The following is a 16,850-nucleotide window of genomic DNA, read 5'->3' as shown; positions in this document are numbered from 1 at the left end:
CGGCCATCCGTCCTCATACGATGAAGGATGTATGTTATACTTTATATAGGCAATCCTCGCAGTTTCATAAAATGTTATGAAAACAACCGAACTCTCAACATAAGATGCATATAATCAAATTTTATAATGGCTATTTTTAAGTTATATGGGTCTCTTACAGTTTATAGGTGTCTATCGCAACCGTTGTTTATTTTTGGTGTTTTCAGTTCATATACATTTATATTTGTTAATGCAGCATCAACATACTTAAAAAATATCCCGGAAAGAGAAAAATAGTGCATTTGAATATCGACCGTACTTTGGTTTTGACAACTGACGACAGAAATTGTTCAATTTAAGATGTGAATCTAAATCTAGTTTAAGTGCAGTTTCGTTCATACGACACAAAGACATAATTTTGTTTTACAGATCACTTCGGCTTACAGGACTGTGTGAGTCATTTAAAATATCGAATATAATTTATATTTCCAAAAACAACTGGTTGCAAGATGAATTGCAGATAATTGGTCAGTTACCAAATTTAAACTAACTTTTTTGACCTGTTAATTCTTTTCAGCTCAATTCGACAGTGAAAAATGACCATACTATCACTTTAAGCTTTTGAATAAACACGAAATTACGTTATAATATACTCGTTGGTTTATTTTACAAACACCTTACAGCAGTAACTTTCCTTGGGCATGCGCCCAGTCATTAACCGCTGCCACAACAAAAATCACGTGATGTACATCAACAACAGGACAACAACAAAAATGGCGGAGACGCAGACAAAAATTCTAAAATCCCTGTTTATTTTGTAGTCAAAAACAGCATTTTAATTTACAAAGTGGAATTCATTCATCTTCATCTATTAGTAAAATAAGATATTTGGAACAAAACGATTTTCAACGTTATATTGATAAAATGTTTGGTCTCTGCAAGTATTGCCTCATGAAAATAAACTCTTCGTTTGAATTTTTACAATTAATACAAAAAAATAGCAGAAATGAAGGTGTTCAAAACTCATATAAGCGTGGGGCTAGCAGTCCAATCACTCCCAAACTATAAAAAAAAAACTGGAAAGGCTCCGAAAACTTATTTGGGACCTGACATTGATTCCGATTCAGAATCAGAATCTGTACTTGATGGTGAACAAAACAATAATGAGGATCATCATTGTTCAAGTCCTTTGAACGTCCGTTTGAATAGAGGATCTGAAATATTTCAATATTGTCATCCGGCAGAAAATGCAGTTCCTGATCATCAGGATTTCTCGAAAATTCTTAAGTCAAATTATTAAACTTAAGTTGGTAAAAACGAGCTTAAGCTGCTGGCTTAAATTAATCCGATTTTACGAACAAAATTACAGGATTTACTTAAAGCGGGTATATACGATTTTTTATATGTGTTTAATTGTAATATATTGATAAAATATGTTACAATAACACAAAATAGGCAAGAAAAATTATACATTAAAGCCGAATTTTATAAAATGCAGCAAAGACAAATTAGCGCCCCGAGCCGATAGTGACGTACATAGTTTCCTACAATAACCGAAGCATTCGTCTTTGTATAAGGATCGGAGATAGTGTTCGTGTGTCGTATGAATAGATATCGTTGCAGGAATTCAAATAAACCGTTAAACTAAGTTTAGATGCACATCGTACATGTATGGTATACATGCTGGCGAATTCGGCTGTACAGCCGTTTTCAATTTTAGAATTAAATATCTGGCTTATTTCGCATTTTTCGGCGTAAGCTGAATAAGCCAGCTTTTCACCCTGACTTGACCTTTGTAAGTGTCCAATAATACTCAAATAAAATTTCCCGCGGCTAGGTACGAATGAATACACTTCATTTATTCCATTGGCTGATTTGAGTATAACACCAGAACATTGGAAACATATCCGCGTCTTTGTAACACTGTTTTACTGCATGAAACAATTTTATCTCTAATGAAAAGGCCCAATAGATAGAACAGTTTTACAATCAATTTTCGACATAAATACAGTTTGTGCGTTCACCTTTTATTTTCAGAGAATTACCAGCGCAAAAGCGTTTAACTAAAGGCTATGTTGTCATATTTAGTACTTACTTGCATTGCATTTCAAATCGCGAGGTTTCGGGTCAATACGCGGTCATTTTGTGAAAGTCAGAGTTTATATACAGTTCATCACCGGAGTTCGCAAAATGGGTTGCGATCATTGTGTCTTACTGACAATAACGTAGTGACTGTAATGCATTGCATTCCAATCCGCAAGGTATCAAGGTCAGTTTGCGGTCAGTTGCAGAAATCTTTATATAAACGCCGTCTCGTAAACTTTGTGCACTTGAAGTCTGTTTTGATCAGAAAGATACTAAATAAAAATTTTCGGCGATATTATTGTGGTATGTCAATCATCGATTTTTAATATGGTTTCAAAATTTGCATGATAAGGACCAATTTTGATAAAATTAATAAGAAATATTTATCCATTTAGACCAGTTTATTAAGCATGACCACAATAATTCGCTATACTATAATTATGCAATTAAATAAGATTCGAGTATTGCCGGCTGACCTATATGCACTCGTTCATTTTCATGTTTCTTGTGTTTTTCTATTCTGTAAATATAGATATCTGAGTAATAATATCACATAAAGCAAAATAAGCCACGAAATCTGGCGCAACACCCCGTAATTGATTTGCTTATGATGTAGCTAACAACTGCGCAGAAAAAAAGGCATCCGCTTCTTTTTATCTCATAGAGATAACTTTTGATCGTTCATAAACATCGACCACAATCAACGCCGTATATCTTTTTTAAAGATATTTCTTGTTCGACATATGTTCTTCTTAACTTTTATTTTAATTTATATTGAAATATATATATAATAAGTTTTTTACACAGTTTATATAAATTCATAAATATTTGACAAAATCGTATATACCCGCTTTAAAAGCTTAAGTACTTCATTTAAACCAAGTACTAAGCATGTTTAAGTCTGTTATTGCGACTTAAATATGGCGGAGATACGGCGTCGTATTCGTCAGTTGCAAAGAGTTGTAAGGGTAGAGAGTTTTTCAAGAGGAGGTTTTTCGGCGGTATCGTTTCCGAAGGAGAACTATAATGGACGTTGTTGAAGTTCTGTTCCCCTTCTTAGAGAGGCCGCCGAAACGCTCGTCACCCCTCCCACAATGTTTGGGCGTTTTGGTAACGCTGTATTTTTTGGCATCGGGAGCCCACTATGTGGTGATAGGGGACGTGCATGGAGTTTCAGCGCCTTCTGCATGCAGATCTGTCAAATGTGTTGTTAAACTGCTGACGCAAAAAGGCGTGCATCGAATAAGATTTCAAAGAGTACTTGGCGACACGAAGGCAAAGTTTTATTTGATTGCAGGTATATTATGAAAGTTATCACCATTTTCTTACTTAACATTTTCTACATACAACATTGGTGATTTTTAACCTTCATTGTGCTTGTTATTTTCGAAACTAAGGGCGAACAACAGTTGTCCCCTATTCGGGTAAAATGTAAACACACCAAACGCAAACAAGTTCTGCATCTCAGATCTCTGAAATCGTAATATGTACTGTTCATATCAATTATAATTTACGTATACAGTTATTTCTTCATTTACTGATATACTTATAGTCTAATGTGTGTACACAAGCATTTTAATGCTGTATTGCCATATAATTTCGCGACCAAGAGCTTTTCATCAGTTAAATATTAGCAACACTGATAATAGCTTTCTGCTTTTAAAACTGTGCCTGTTTCATTATTCCATTGATACACAACATGTTTTACGTTTCTTTAAGTTATTTACTTGATTCATATACCTCATTAGTGTGGGTTTAGTGTTAAATGAAAATCCGAATAAAAGTAAAGTTGAAACATCAACAACAGCAAGGACAGTACGAAGCACTGTTAACCACCACTGAAACGAATCAAACATACCCGTTTGCTTCGGGACCACTTCCTGCTGAGAATACAGTCGTCAAGAGCCTCTGTTTCTGCCATAGCAACAACCATGCAACAGCACTTCCGAGATGTCATTTTTGACAAGTTCCTGACTGAAAATAAGATAAACAAAATTAGAAAAAACTTGTGAATGACAGAATTTTCCAAAGTGATTAAAAGCAGACAAGTCTTCAACAAAAACAAGGCTGCGGGAATGAACCTAGGGAGGATGATGTACTTAGAAAAAAGCAAATCAAGGAAATATATTCAGCCGTGAGACGTGATGATTCAAACCTGATTTCATTTATTTCGCATGATACGCACAATTAATTTCAGCATGAGTGCAAATGAAATACATACACTCTGCTGGGGGACGTCACCCTTGGTGTTATTTTGAGTCAGTCGAGGAGTACGTTACACTAGCTACCACGAGCGTCAGACCAATACTAGAACAATGGAAAATCAAAGAAATAAGGTGAATTTATATTTCTACATTTTGAACTACATTCATCATCTTTTAATTCAAGTCATTAACATTAGTGGCCTACTAAAGTCGTAAGGCAAATTAATTCAGATGTAACACGTTTATAGAATATTTTTAATTAACAAAATTACTCACTTTTTAATAATTAAAAACTTATGCATTCAACAAATTCTGCGTGATCCATAAATAACAATTGAAAAACAGCCATTGATATCTAGGTGTTTGTTATGGTCTAGCAAAACATTTAAATTGAGTGTTAACGTGATATTATAAAGTGAGATTCGTTCATACGACACAAAGACACAATTTCGTTTGACGGATCATTTTGGCTTAGAGGCCTGGGCGAGTCATGTAAATATCAAATATAAAAAATATATTTTAATAAACAACTGGTAGCAAGAAAATTTGCAGATAACTGGTCAGTAACCACAGTTTAACTAACTCTTTTGACCTGTTGATTCTTTTCAGCTCAATTCAAGTGAAAAATGCCCATAATGTATCGGCGTATCGGTATTTTAATATCAATTTTTAAATTTATGTAGCTTAATGTACGACGTGTGTAAGTGTTTGATGAAAAATATCCAATATATTAAAATCGTCTTAGAGGTTTGTTTCTTTATTGAATACCTAACTACAACTAAGTGATTTCAAATAACAATAGGCTTGGCGAAATCGCCGATCCGCCGGTCCTTATCGGCAGATTTTCAGTTGGTCCGGCAGTTTTAACAAGAATGTCGGTCCTGGCGACCGGCAAAATGTGAAATGAATGCAAACAAATCATTGTTTTTTTCAAAGATGAAAATTCGAAGAGGAAAATGTAATGTTTTGAGGTCCTGCAATGGTTTTATCAGAAAAAAACTAATAAAACAATATTCATTTTAAAGATACATGAGTAAAGAATCATGAATGTAATACATATTCCATCATTATTTTATCCCTGCAAGGTTGTTAATCACCAATAATGTGTTTATTTAACACACAAACTTACATGTTGTGTCCCCCGGAGTCTTGGAGTTAGTCTGAAATAAAAACGCATTAGCCCTCTCGGCTATTCCACCGGGTACACACAGTTGACGTATTTTATACCTTATATAAGCAATCTTCGTAGTTTCGTAAATTTAAACGACAACAACAGAACTCTCCAAATAATTCAATCGTTTCGCGTTGCAACGCTTTAATTTTTAGGTTTTCAAATCGTCAAAAGATACATATACTATGGTAAATGTTCAGTAATACTGTTTCCTCACAAATATCATAACTAAAACGAAAATTTGCGAATCTGAAACAACTTTTTGCAATTTTGTCAATTTACCAAACCGTGAAAAGATCCCTTTTAAATTATCATACTATGGCACAAAGGTTAAAGTAACATTACTGTTCACAATCAACGAAAATTTCGTACAGTTGTTCGTAAAATAAACGTAACCAATTTAAAATCATTGTTCCTTATGGCAATTGCCGAAATTTCAACGACAGATGTAGTCTGGTAAGATAGATGTTTGTAGATACAAAATGCTCGTTTTTATTATTGATTTGCAATCATACGGCACATGAACACTAAAATTGTGTACGTGTGTCGTATGAATAGATCTTATGGAAAGCCAAAGGGGACCCCCGCTAAAATACATATACTTATATAGTAAATATCGGGATTTCCATTTTCCGCGGAACTTTCACTTTCCGTGAAAAACCAAGGCCAGCATAGCCATAAAATACTGCATACAAATCGAAATCTAAAAAGCGCGGAACTTTCATATATTTTCCGTCGGAACAATTATCTTTCAACCCTGTAGAGAATGCGGGCTCAAATAATCGCGCGGAACCTTAATATTATCTACTCTGTACAAATAGTAGTGTATAAAATCGCGCGGACCTAATCCACAAAGCGCGGAACACAAATATCTTCCGCGAAAATTAAGCATTGAATTACTGTACAAATCTCGGGTTGCTATGTAAATTGCGGGTTGCTAATGTAAAATCGCGCGGAAGATTCATTACTCCGCGCGATTTTCAATAGCATTGAATTACTGCACGAAATTCGGGTTGCTATGTGGTTACGCGATAAAATTTGATTGGTTCCGACACCTAGAAAGAACCAATCAAAACTCGCGTCTTATCCAGCATTCATGCAGTCATCATGATGACGGTTGTTTCACATTAACACAAAACCTTTTAAGGGCGAAAGAGTGATCAATTTTGATGACATTAGCGATGAGGTTAGTATTTAACATACATGAATTATGAATTTTAATGCAATTAAAACAGCTCAAAAGTATCGAGTGTTGTTTTCACGGTTTGTCTATATGCAAACGTCTTTGTTAAAACATAAACACCTGCAAAACACGTCATAATCATATGTCGTCAAATAATGAAATATAGTGTTTGTGTGTAAGAAACATCTTCCCTTAAGCTCAGTTAGAAGAGAGCCAAGTTATTGTTATGGCAGTCGTATGCTCTAGTACAGCACCGTATACATCTTCAATTAAAAAGAAAAAGAACAAGGCTTTACAGGCAATTCATCCCAAAGGCAACTCGTACCTTGGTCAACTCGTACCCATTTTAAGCTCGGCGTTTTCGGAGAAAACCCGAGGTTTTGTCATAGCCAGCTCGTCGTCCGCCGTAGGCGTCGTGCTAAAACCTTAGCATTGGCTCTAAAATCAAAGTGCTCCACCTACAACTTTGAAATTACATATGTAGATGCACCTTGATGATTTCTACACGCCACACCCATTTTTGGGTCACAAGGTCAAAGTCACTGTGACCTCTAATATAAAACTTTAACATAGGCTCTAAAATCAAAGTGCTTCCACCTACAACTTTGAAACTTCATATGTAGATGCACCTTGATGAGTTCTACATGCCACACCCATTTTTGGGTCATTAGGTCAAAGGCCAAGGTCACTGTGACCTCTACTATAAAACTTTAACATTGGCTCTAAAATAAAGTGCTTCCACCTACAACTTTGAAACTTCCTATGTAGATGCATGTTAATTTGTTCTACACGCCACACCCATTTTGGGGTCACTAGGTCAAGGTCATTGTGACCTCTAAAAAAAAAATCTTACAAGCACCTGTAGCAGAGCGTGGCACCCGTTATGCGGTGCTCTTGTTGTCAACTCGTACCTCATTCAAACTATTCAACTTGTTTCATTTGTCTTATTTTGTCACAATTGTAAAATTCTTGAAAGACCACAAGTGTCAATTTTCATCAACACTTTCGCTGCTTATACATATCTGCAACAGACAACTTGCGTGAGCAATGCTTAGATAATTTAAGTGGAAACATCAAGAGGAAAATAAAAATTGTCTCTATGAGTTTGACTTATAAGCTAACCATCCTACACCTATTTCTGTATATCGGGCACGGGTTTAGTTTGGGTAGGTACAAGTTGACTAAAAAACAGGTACGAGTTGACCACAGTGGGTAGGTGTTTACCACGGAACAATTTGACCGGCATGCAGAACAAGATTATTGATTATTATATTTAACTGTCACACAAATCTGAAAGATAACACAATGTATTACAAACACAATGACTGTCAAGACATTCTCAACTCTTACAGTTAACATATAACAGGTGTACACATCTGATATACTGACCAAATTAAATAACTAAAGATTCACACCAGATACGACACAGTTTCAAAACTCGACATTTTGTCTGCATGCCACGCCAATTTAGTCCAAAAATTTTGATTTAACCAGTGAATTCTGAGCTATATATCTTAAAGCAGAATGCACATTATGTCTAAAAAGTGTTTTTCGGCTGTTTTTCGGCTAATTTCTGGTATGAACTATCTTCACACAAAGCATCTGGTAAATCTTCAGATAGCAATAGCAGAATGCTAATAATGAGTATAATGTTCTGTATTGTGGAAGAAATACATGTAGTAAAATAATATGATAGTATGAAACATGGTTTTTGTATTTTAAAGCTGTAGCAGTGTTCCCAACTTGAACATCATCTTCTGTGTACATATCTGAGGCAGAGCCAGCTTGCCCATCTGACCTCTGTTGTGGACAACCGAGTAAGAGCCAGCTTGCATGTCATCTGTTGTGGACATCCGTGTTAGAGCCAGCTTGCACTTCCTCTATTGTGGACATCAGTGTTAGTGCTAGCTTGCATGTCATCTGTTGTGAACATCCGTGTAAGAGCCAGCTTGCACGTCATCTCTTTTGGACATCAGTGTTAGAGCCAGCTTACACATCCTCTGTTGTGGACATCCGTGTAAGTGCTAGCTTGCACGTAATCTGTTGTGGACATCTGTGTTAGAGCCAGCTTGCACGTCATATGTTTAGGACATCAGTCAGAGATAGCTTGCATGTTATTTACTTGTGGACATTAGTCAGAGCCAGCAAGGACAATCTTTGTTGTGGATATCTGTCTTAGAGCTTGCACGTCATCGGTTGTTCACATCCTTGTAATAACCAGCTTGCACATCAACTGATGTGGAAATCTGAGTCAGAGCCAGCTTGCACATCATCCGTTGTGGACATCTCTTTATGATTCTACTCTTTGCTTAGATTGACACTGTGACTTTAGTGTAATATGTTACAACCTTAAGCTATTCCTATTGTTGAATAAAAATATTGTGTCATTAAAATATATTTTGTTGGATAATTTGTATGTTGAGTTGTATTGTTTGGTCATTGCAAAATATCAAGTTATTTTAAGACAAGAAAAAGCTCATCTTTCATCATGTATTTATATTAAAATTCTTGAATGTTAGTGAAGGTACAGTTCATATAATTAAAAGCAATTGTAATATGATTGCTTGTGTTTTATTGCACAGTGAATACCATCTTGTCTTTATGCTGACATATAGAACGGAAAAATAGTAAACTGTCGTTTTTATATGCAATGGGATTGTATATGAAGACTTGTATGTTCAGATGAAAAAATTGCCATAATTTTTCTCTTTATATGTTATTCCTGCTAAATGGTTGATGCAATAAAGTTAAGTCTTTAATGACTTGTGTTTCTTGTAATATTATTTGTAAGCAAATTTGGCTGTAGTATTAGATGCATGCTGAACAAGATACTGTAGATCAACATTATATTGTTTGAGTATGAATAGATAATTCAAGGTGCACAGCCATTAATTTTGCCCTCCACCATCTCCGATTTTGGTTAGACAGTTGCAAGTTACTTGCATTAGTATGAAGTCTTAAAATAACTTAAGTATAATTGCTGTTGTGTTATTATTAACCTTTTCCTGCTCTGAGGAAATTTTAAATTTTCTACATGCAAACATCATAAAACCAGAACAGCCTGCAAGTAACTCACAATCTGTTCAGGTTTTATGCTGTTTGCTGCTCATCAGTATCCATGGGTTGGAAACAAAGCCTTTAAAACTTTAATATAGTAAGAAAGGTCTTAAATTAAATTTATTCTCGAATGTGTCTTAGTGCGTTTTTGAGTGGTACAGGGTTAAATGTCTCATTTTGTTTTTGATTATCTTTGGTTTATTGAACATATATGAGCCTTGCTCTGTGAAAAAGGGGTTTAATGCATGTGCGTTTAGTATCCTCCCTGATTAGCCTGTGCGGTCTGCCCATGCTAATCTGGAGTGCACATGCATTAAACCCCTTTTTCACAGAGCGAGGCTAATATGTATTAGACAGTGCATTCAAATAATACAATTTAAATCTGAATCTTTTATTTAGTTGCAATACTTAAAAGCTTACTATGTTTGCAGTTTTAGTGAAAACACAAACTTTTAATCAAAGAAGCATATAATGTGTATTACTCATTTAATCAACTTCCACTTTATTCCTTACACGTGTTCGACTCTGTGACATTACGTTCTGTCAAAGCTTTTTATTGCAAATTCATTAAACATAAATTGGTAACCTTGGGTATCCAAAAGGAATCCAAATTTTACTAGCCATAGACTTTCCAAAATGCAATTGTTTCTGAGAAGTATTTTTCTCTAGAAGGTGGCAAAACTCCTAAGCAATTCCTTTTTGGGCTATTGGTAGGGCTTATGCGTGTAACATCCATTGACAAATTATTAAATATACATTGAATGGTCATTGTTCACAAAACAGATCATAATATAACATGATGCAGCATTTTGTACTATATCAAATTAAATGTTGCTGAAAACAGTAGAATATTCAAATTATGGACATTTTATTCTGTTAATAATGCTATCTTTCTAACATTACAAATCAATAAAGCATGCTTAACAATAGCAGAACTCTTTTGACTTTTAATTATCTTTTCCAGTCTTTAAATCTTTACAAAATTCATTGTCCCACTAACACCATCCTATAAAACAGGTTATGGCTTCCAATTGTTAATCAACTATAAAGCATGAACAAAGGCACAAATATCGCAGTATCTTTTGCAAATGATACAAATGTCTATGGCCTCGATACGGAACAAAAAGCAAGATTTCTTGTCAGGCGGTAAGCTGAATCCTCGAGAACATTCGAAAAATGTCCATTTAATGCGCCACTGGGCCGTTCCTATTTAAATGGGCATCATGCACAGAACTTGGCCATCCAGGTCATATGTCCAAACATTTCAAGTTACTGTCACAGACTGCTTGAAGAACTAAACTGCTGATAAACAAGGACCTATGCTCAGATGTTGAAGCAGGACATGCACTGTGGGTTCCATCAACAGTCCAATCATTCTACATCATTCATGAAATCCATAGGCAATGATCTTCAGCTCATGACGAGATTCTGGAAATCTGATGTACTGCTCCATCATTGCTGACAAGACTCTACATGTTGAAATGACTGTGTAATGTTGAGTCCCTGAAATACAAAAGTAAAATTCATGCTAGAGTTTAGCCATATTAATTATGCTTGATTGCATTGAAAGCTTTATGCTTATTAAGACATTCTAGAGTCCGTTTTCTGGGAGTAATCAGTACTTTGTATATATGAAGATAAAGAGACCGCTAATAAACAGGGTTGAACCCAAAATGTTCCCATCACTAGGTGAACACCATATCCACTACGCCAGCCTGACAAAGTAAATGAAGTGAAGCTTCTAAGTTATGTCTCATTTGATTGTTAACAAGAGCACCGCCCTGCGGGTTCAGACCTCTCATCTATTTTTTTTAAAGTTGAAGGGACCTATCTCAATACTTCAATCACAAAGGAGGGAGTGGGGGGTGGAGAAGGGTGTATAGTGTGGTGGTGTGGTCATTTATTACACTATCTTCCAAAAATGAAAAAATGATAAAAATAAATATTTGTGTTTTTTAGCCATGTTTAAAAAAAATGGGCAGGGGGTATAGTGTGAGGGTGTGGTCATTTATTAGATGATCTTTCAAAATGAAAAAAAAGTACTTTTTTCTTTTTTTGGGGGGGGGGGCGTGGGGGATGGTTTGGGTGGAGTCTATTGTGGTATGTCAGATAAAGAGTTGCTTTGTAACGCTTGTAAAGAAGTTATGGAAATTTTAGCAAAATTTAATAATTTCACCTTGAGAGTCATGGTAATTCAAAGGTCAAGGTAAAATTCAACTTGCCAGCTACAGTAACTTATGATAGCATGACAGTATTTGAAGTTTGAAAGCAATAGCCTTGATACTTGAGAAGTAAAGTAGATCAAAACACAAAATTTAACCATATATTCAAAGTTACTAAGTAAGAAAAGGACCATAATTCTGTCAAAATGACAACCAGAGTTATTCAACTTGTCCTGTACTGTCCCCTTATGATAATTTGCGAGTGTTCCCAGTATGAAAGCAATATCTATGATACTTTAGGAGTAAAGTGGACCAAAACACAAAACTTAACCAAATTTTCAATTTTCTAAGAATAAAAAGGGCTTATAATACTTTCAAAATGCCAGTCAGAGTTACATAACTTTGTCTGCACAGTCCCTTTATGATAGTAAGTGTTGCAAGTATGAAAGCAATAGCTTTGATACTGTAGGAATAAAGTGGACCTAAACACAAAACTTAACAAAATTTTCAATTTTCTAAGTATAAGAAGGGCACATAATTCTGTCAAAATGCACGCCAGAGTTATCTAACTTTGCCTGCCCAGTCCCCTCATGGTAGTAAGTAAATAAGTTTTATACTTGATACTTTATGAGAAAAGTGGACCTAAACACAAAACTTAACCGGACGCCGACGCAGACGCCGACGCCAAGATGATGACAATATCTCTTTTTTTTCAAAAAAAAAAGATGAGCTTATAAATAAAATGTAACATATTGCAAACTTGATTACATGATTTTTCATAAATACTCTTTCAGCTTTTTATTTATATATGAAGGCTAGGGTCACTTTCTGCGAGCCTTACAAAAAAACTAACTATATTTGCAATTGTCAAGACTCCTTCACATACAATTTACCTTTGCTTATTCCAATATCCTTTTGCCAACCAACATTGTGCGGTCACGTACCATACATGGTTCCACAGTTGTACAGAATTCCTACAAAATAAATGAAGTATACATTTACAATTCAAATTTCTTTTCAAAGAATGTGTAGGTAACTAAATTCCCTATACATTACTTTAATGTCATAAAATAAATTTCAAACAAGGGCTGTTTGTAAAACATGCATGCCGCCCATATGGATTGTCAATTGCTGTGGCAGCCATTGTGTGAATACGTTTTTTGGCACTGTGACCTTGACCTTTGACCTAGTGACCTGAAAGTCAATAGGGGTCATCTGCGAGTCATTATCTATGTACCTATGAAGTTTCATGATCCTAGGCATAAGTTCTTGAGTTATCATCCGGAAACCATTTTACTATTTTGGGTCACCGTGACCTTGACCTTCGACTTAGTGACCTCAAAATCAATAGGGGTCATCTGCGAGTCATGATCAATGTACCTATGAAGTTTCATGATCCTAGGCATAAGCGTTCTTGAGTTATCATCGGGAAACCATTTTACTATTTAGGGTCACTGTGACCTTGACCTTGTGACCTGAAAATCAATAGGGGTCATCTTCGAGTCATGATCAATGTACCTATGAAGTTTCATGATCCTAGGCAAAATCGTTCTTGGGTTATCATCCGGAAACCATCTGGTGGACAGACATATGGACATTCGGACCGACATGTGCAAAACAATAATCCTGCTCTTCTTCGGAGGGGGGCATAAATATTTAACAGATGTATTTAACAAAAATTAACTTGATTCATCAAATTAATCAGTATCGAATAATAGACCAGTTTCACAATATGAACACCGATACTATTTATAGATATCAATCATATCACCTGACGCGTTGAATTGCAGAACAAGGCTGAACGTGGAACTGCATTTTCTTTTGCTATGCAAATTGCGTTGAATATCAAGATTATAATGCGCACTTGACACTGGTTACAATTAAGTCAAACATATGAATACAGACAACCATCACATGTCATGCTGTGTTAAGTAAAAAAATTGATAAGTAATTCAAATATAAAAATTATAACACCTAAATAATGATTCAAGGACATAAGTTATGTACTATTAGTGTATATTAATGAATTATATTTAATCTTTATATATAACAATAGATGTGTTCATCAGAAACACAATGCCCACTACTGCGCCGCTTTTAATTCTACATATATTTTTTTAACCTTTGACCTTGAAGGACGACCTTGACCTTGAACTTCCACCACTCAAAATGTGCAGCTTCATGAGATACACATGCATGCCAAATATCAAGTTGCTATCTTCAATGTTGCAAAAGTAATGGCCAACGTTAATTTTTTTTCGGACAGACGGACAGACTGACATCCTGACTGACTGACGGACAGTTCAACTGCTATATGCCACCCTTCCAGGGGCATACAATTTCCAGTTACCCATAAGCATCAGAGTAAATGTGGTCTGAAGACTAAACATCGATTATTGCACAAATCGAAGTCATAAATTAGCAGTATACAATACTAAGTATTGTAAGACTACAATTTTCAAAGGTAGGATGTGTACAATTTCATGAATTATAGAACGTGTAAGAGTTGAATCAAGCATCAGACAAAGTCCTATCAAATAGAAGAAAATGACACAAATGTTTAGCATTAAATTTTTGAAATATTAAAAATATATAGGTATAAAGCACTTTATAATTATGATAAAACTGGCTAATATGTATACAGTATTTAGTTTCTGACAATCTTTTTGGACAGATGACTTTCAATGTTGACAATATCTTTTATGTTCAGTAAAAGCAACAATTGAGTATTTGGCGTTAAATTATTCCAAGAAACAGCTACGCAATGCTACAACCATGAGACGCCATGGTCACATGGAGGTGTCATTAATTGTGTTAAATGACCAGATGACCAGATATCTACAAAATGTGGTTTATGACATCACGTTGTTATTTAGTATTTGTCTGCACAGTATCTGATCATAAAGAGGTTATGGGTTTGTGCTGAATACAGGGGAATTTAAACGCAAGATCTATCAATAAATAAAATAATTGATTAATCGCCCAAATAATGGGAAAACAAAGAGTGTCAGATAATCCAATAAGTTTAAGACTGTCAATTTACACACACTAAGAATTGAAAGCCATACTTGGAGTGTCAGAGTTTGTGCAAAAAAAAAGAATACAAACAAGAATACAAACAAGTACTTTAATCAAGAAAATGTATTTCATATATTGGCACTTAAAATGGAAAGTATATATTAAGTAATTAATGGCTATATCTGATGAAGTCAACTTGTGTTGGCAATATCATTAAGTAGATCTAGCTGAATGATCGAAAGCAGAGCGATATTGCGATGCACTATTAGAAATCTCTACACGTTCAGCCTCATTCTGGAATTCTGCAATCATTTGACTACCTGCTATATTGGCTTATTGTGAAAAGGGTCTATTCACTTATAAATACTTTAAAGAAGTAGATTTTCCATCACTCTACAGCTGTTGGGCTTTCTTAAAGGTATTTGGGAGTAAAATAAATCTACTCCAAGTTTTTATCAAAAAAAACTTCCAACAAGTGGAGAATTAGCCGCATTTAGTGGATGATTTAGAAACATGATTAATTTAAATTAGATCTACATGTAATAGCTATTGAAAAGTTAAGTTATCCAGTTATTCTTGCTGCAATGTGGATAAGAATAATACAAACCAATAGCTGACAAACCTGATATCAGTGATATGTTGACCTTTGAAGTCGAAATTGAGACCTGAAATCTGTCTGTATAGAGAGGCACAATTTGTTTGGCATATCTTCAACCATTACTGGCAACACACACCTACAAAATTTATATATAAATTATATTAAAACATAAATTTATTAATAATTTTATTTATTAATTTATGACGAAATGTTTAAATCTAGGTCAGCTATAACGAAACTAAAAACGGATTAAAAACAATACCTTATTTTAATTAATAGGTTGAAAACAAAAATAAATGTATTAATATATTGACGTTCAACTGAACGAATACAAGACACAAGTACATCACATTACAATAAGTTATTATTTCAGTCGCATTCGGAGAAAACTGGGCTTAGTGCATGTGCGTAAAGTGTCATCCCAGATTAGCGTAAGCCTGTGCAGTCCGCACAGGCTAATCAGGGACGACACTTTCCGCATAAACTTCATTTTCGGTAAGGAGGGACTTCCTTGAAATTAAAAATACCATAAAAGCGGAAAGTATAATCCCTGATTAGCATGTGCGGACTGCACAGGCTAATCTGCGATGACACTTTACGCACATGCATTAAGCCCAGTTTTCTCAGAACGCGGCTCATTTAATTAACAATTGTCAACATTATGCATATTATCGGATAGTTTTACACAATATTAAAAAAGTACAAATACAAACCTGGTAATACATGTAAATGATCGTATGCAATACAGTTATTGATCCCAATCTGATCTATTTCCGAATTATCTGCGAATCCATCGAGTAGAAACAATAACCATGCAATTCGCTCCGCCATCTTGAAACGTTATACTTACTGAACGCACTGATTGTGTTGCATTTGTTACAAAGTATCTGATTGGTTATTTCTAAGTATCGGATCCAATCAAATTTTTCGGGTAACTAGGGATTCTAACACCTAACAACCCGAGATTTGTACAGTTATTCAATGCTTAATTTTCGCGGACGATATTTGTGTTCCGCGCTTTTTGGATCTGGTATTTACTGGATTTTCTCTCTTTAATAGACTTCTTAAAATAGCATTCTACAATCTCCGCGCGATTTTAAACACTACTATTTGTACAGAGTAGATAAATAACGTTCCGCGCGATTAATTGAGCCCGCTTTTTCTACAGGGTTGAAAAATAATTGCTCCGACGGAAAATATATGAAAGTTCCGCGCTTTTTAGATTTCGATTTGTATGTAGTGTATTATGGCCATGCTGGCATTGGTTTTTCGCGGAAAGTGAAAGTTCCGCGAAAAATGACAATCCCGATATTTACTATATAAGTATATGTATTTTAGCGGGGGTCCCCTTTGGCTTTCCATAAGATCTATTCGCGGGAATTAATTGTGGCCA

The 16,850-nt window shown here is 35.0% G+C and overlaps 2 long non-coding RNA genes across 2 annotated transcripts; one reads left to right on the top strand and one right to left on the bottom strand.

Annotated features, from left to right (window-relative positions):
- Positions 1-6,099: 6,099 nt before the first annotated feature.
- LOC127842555 (uncharacterized) lies at positions 6,100-9,381 on the top strand. Its single transcript, XR_008031702.1, has 2 exons — positions 6,100-6,625; positions 8,347-9,381. It is a non-coding gene; the product is annotated as an uncharacterized LOC127842555 (long non-coding RNA).
- A 1,149-nt stretch (positions 9,382-10,530) lies between these two features.
- Positions 10,531-16,426, bottom strand: LOC127842554 (uncharacterized). Its single transcript, XR_008031701.1, has 4 exons — positions 16,171-16,426; positions 15,482-15,593; positions 12,735-12,815; positions 10,531-11,182 (listed from the first exon to the last, which is right to left on the bottom strand). It is a non-coding gene; the product is annotated as an uncharacterized LOC127842554 (long non-coding RNA).
- Positions 16,427-16,850: the final 424 nt, after the last annotated feature.

This window comes from Dreissena polymorpha, chromosome 8 (assembly GCF_020536995.1).
Source record: "Dreissena polymorpha isolate Duluth1 chromosome 8, UMN_Dpol_1.0, whole genome shotgun sequence".
Taxonomy (NCBI): domain Eukaryota; kingdom Metazoa; phylum Mollusca; class Bivalvia; order Myida; family Dreissenidae; genus Dreissena; species Dreissena polymorpha.
This window is presented reverse-complemented; position numbering and strand designations above follow the sequence as displayed.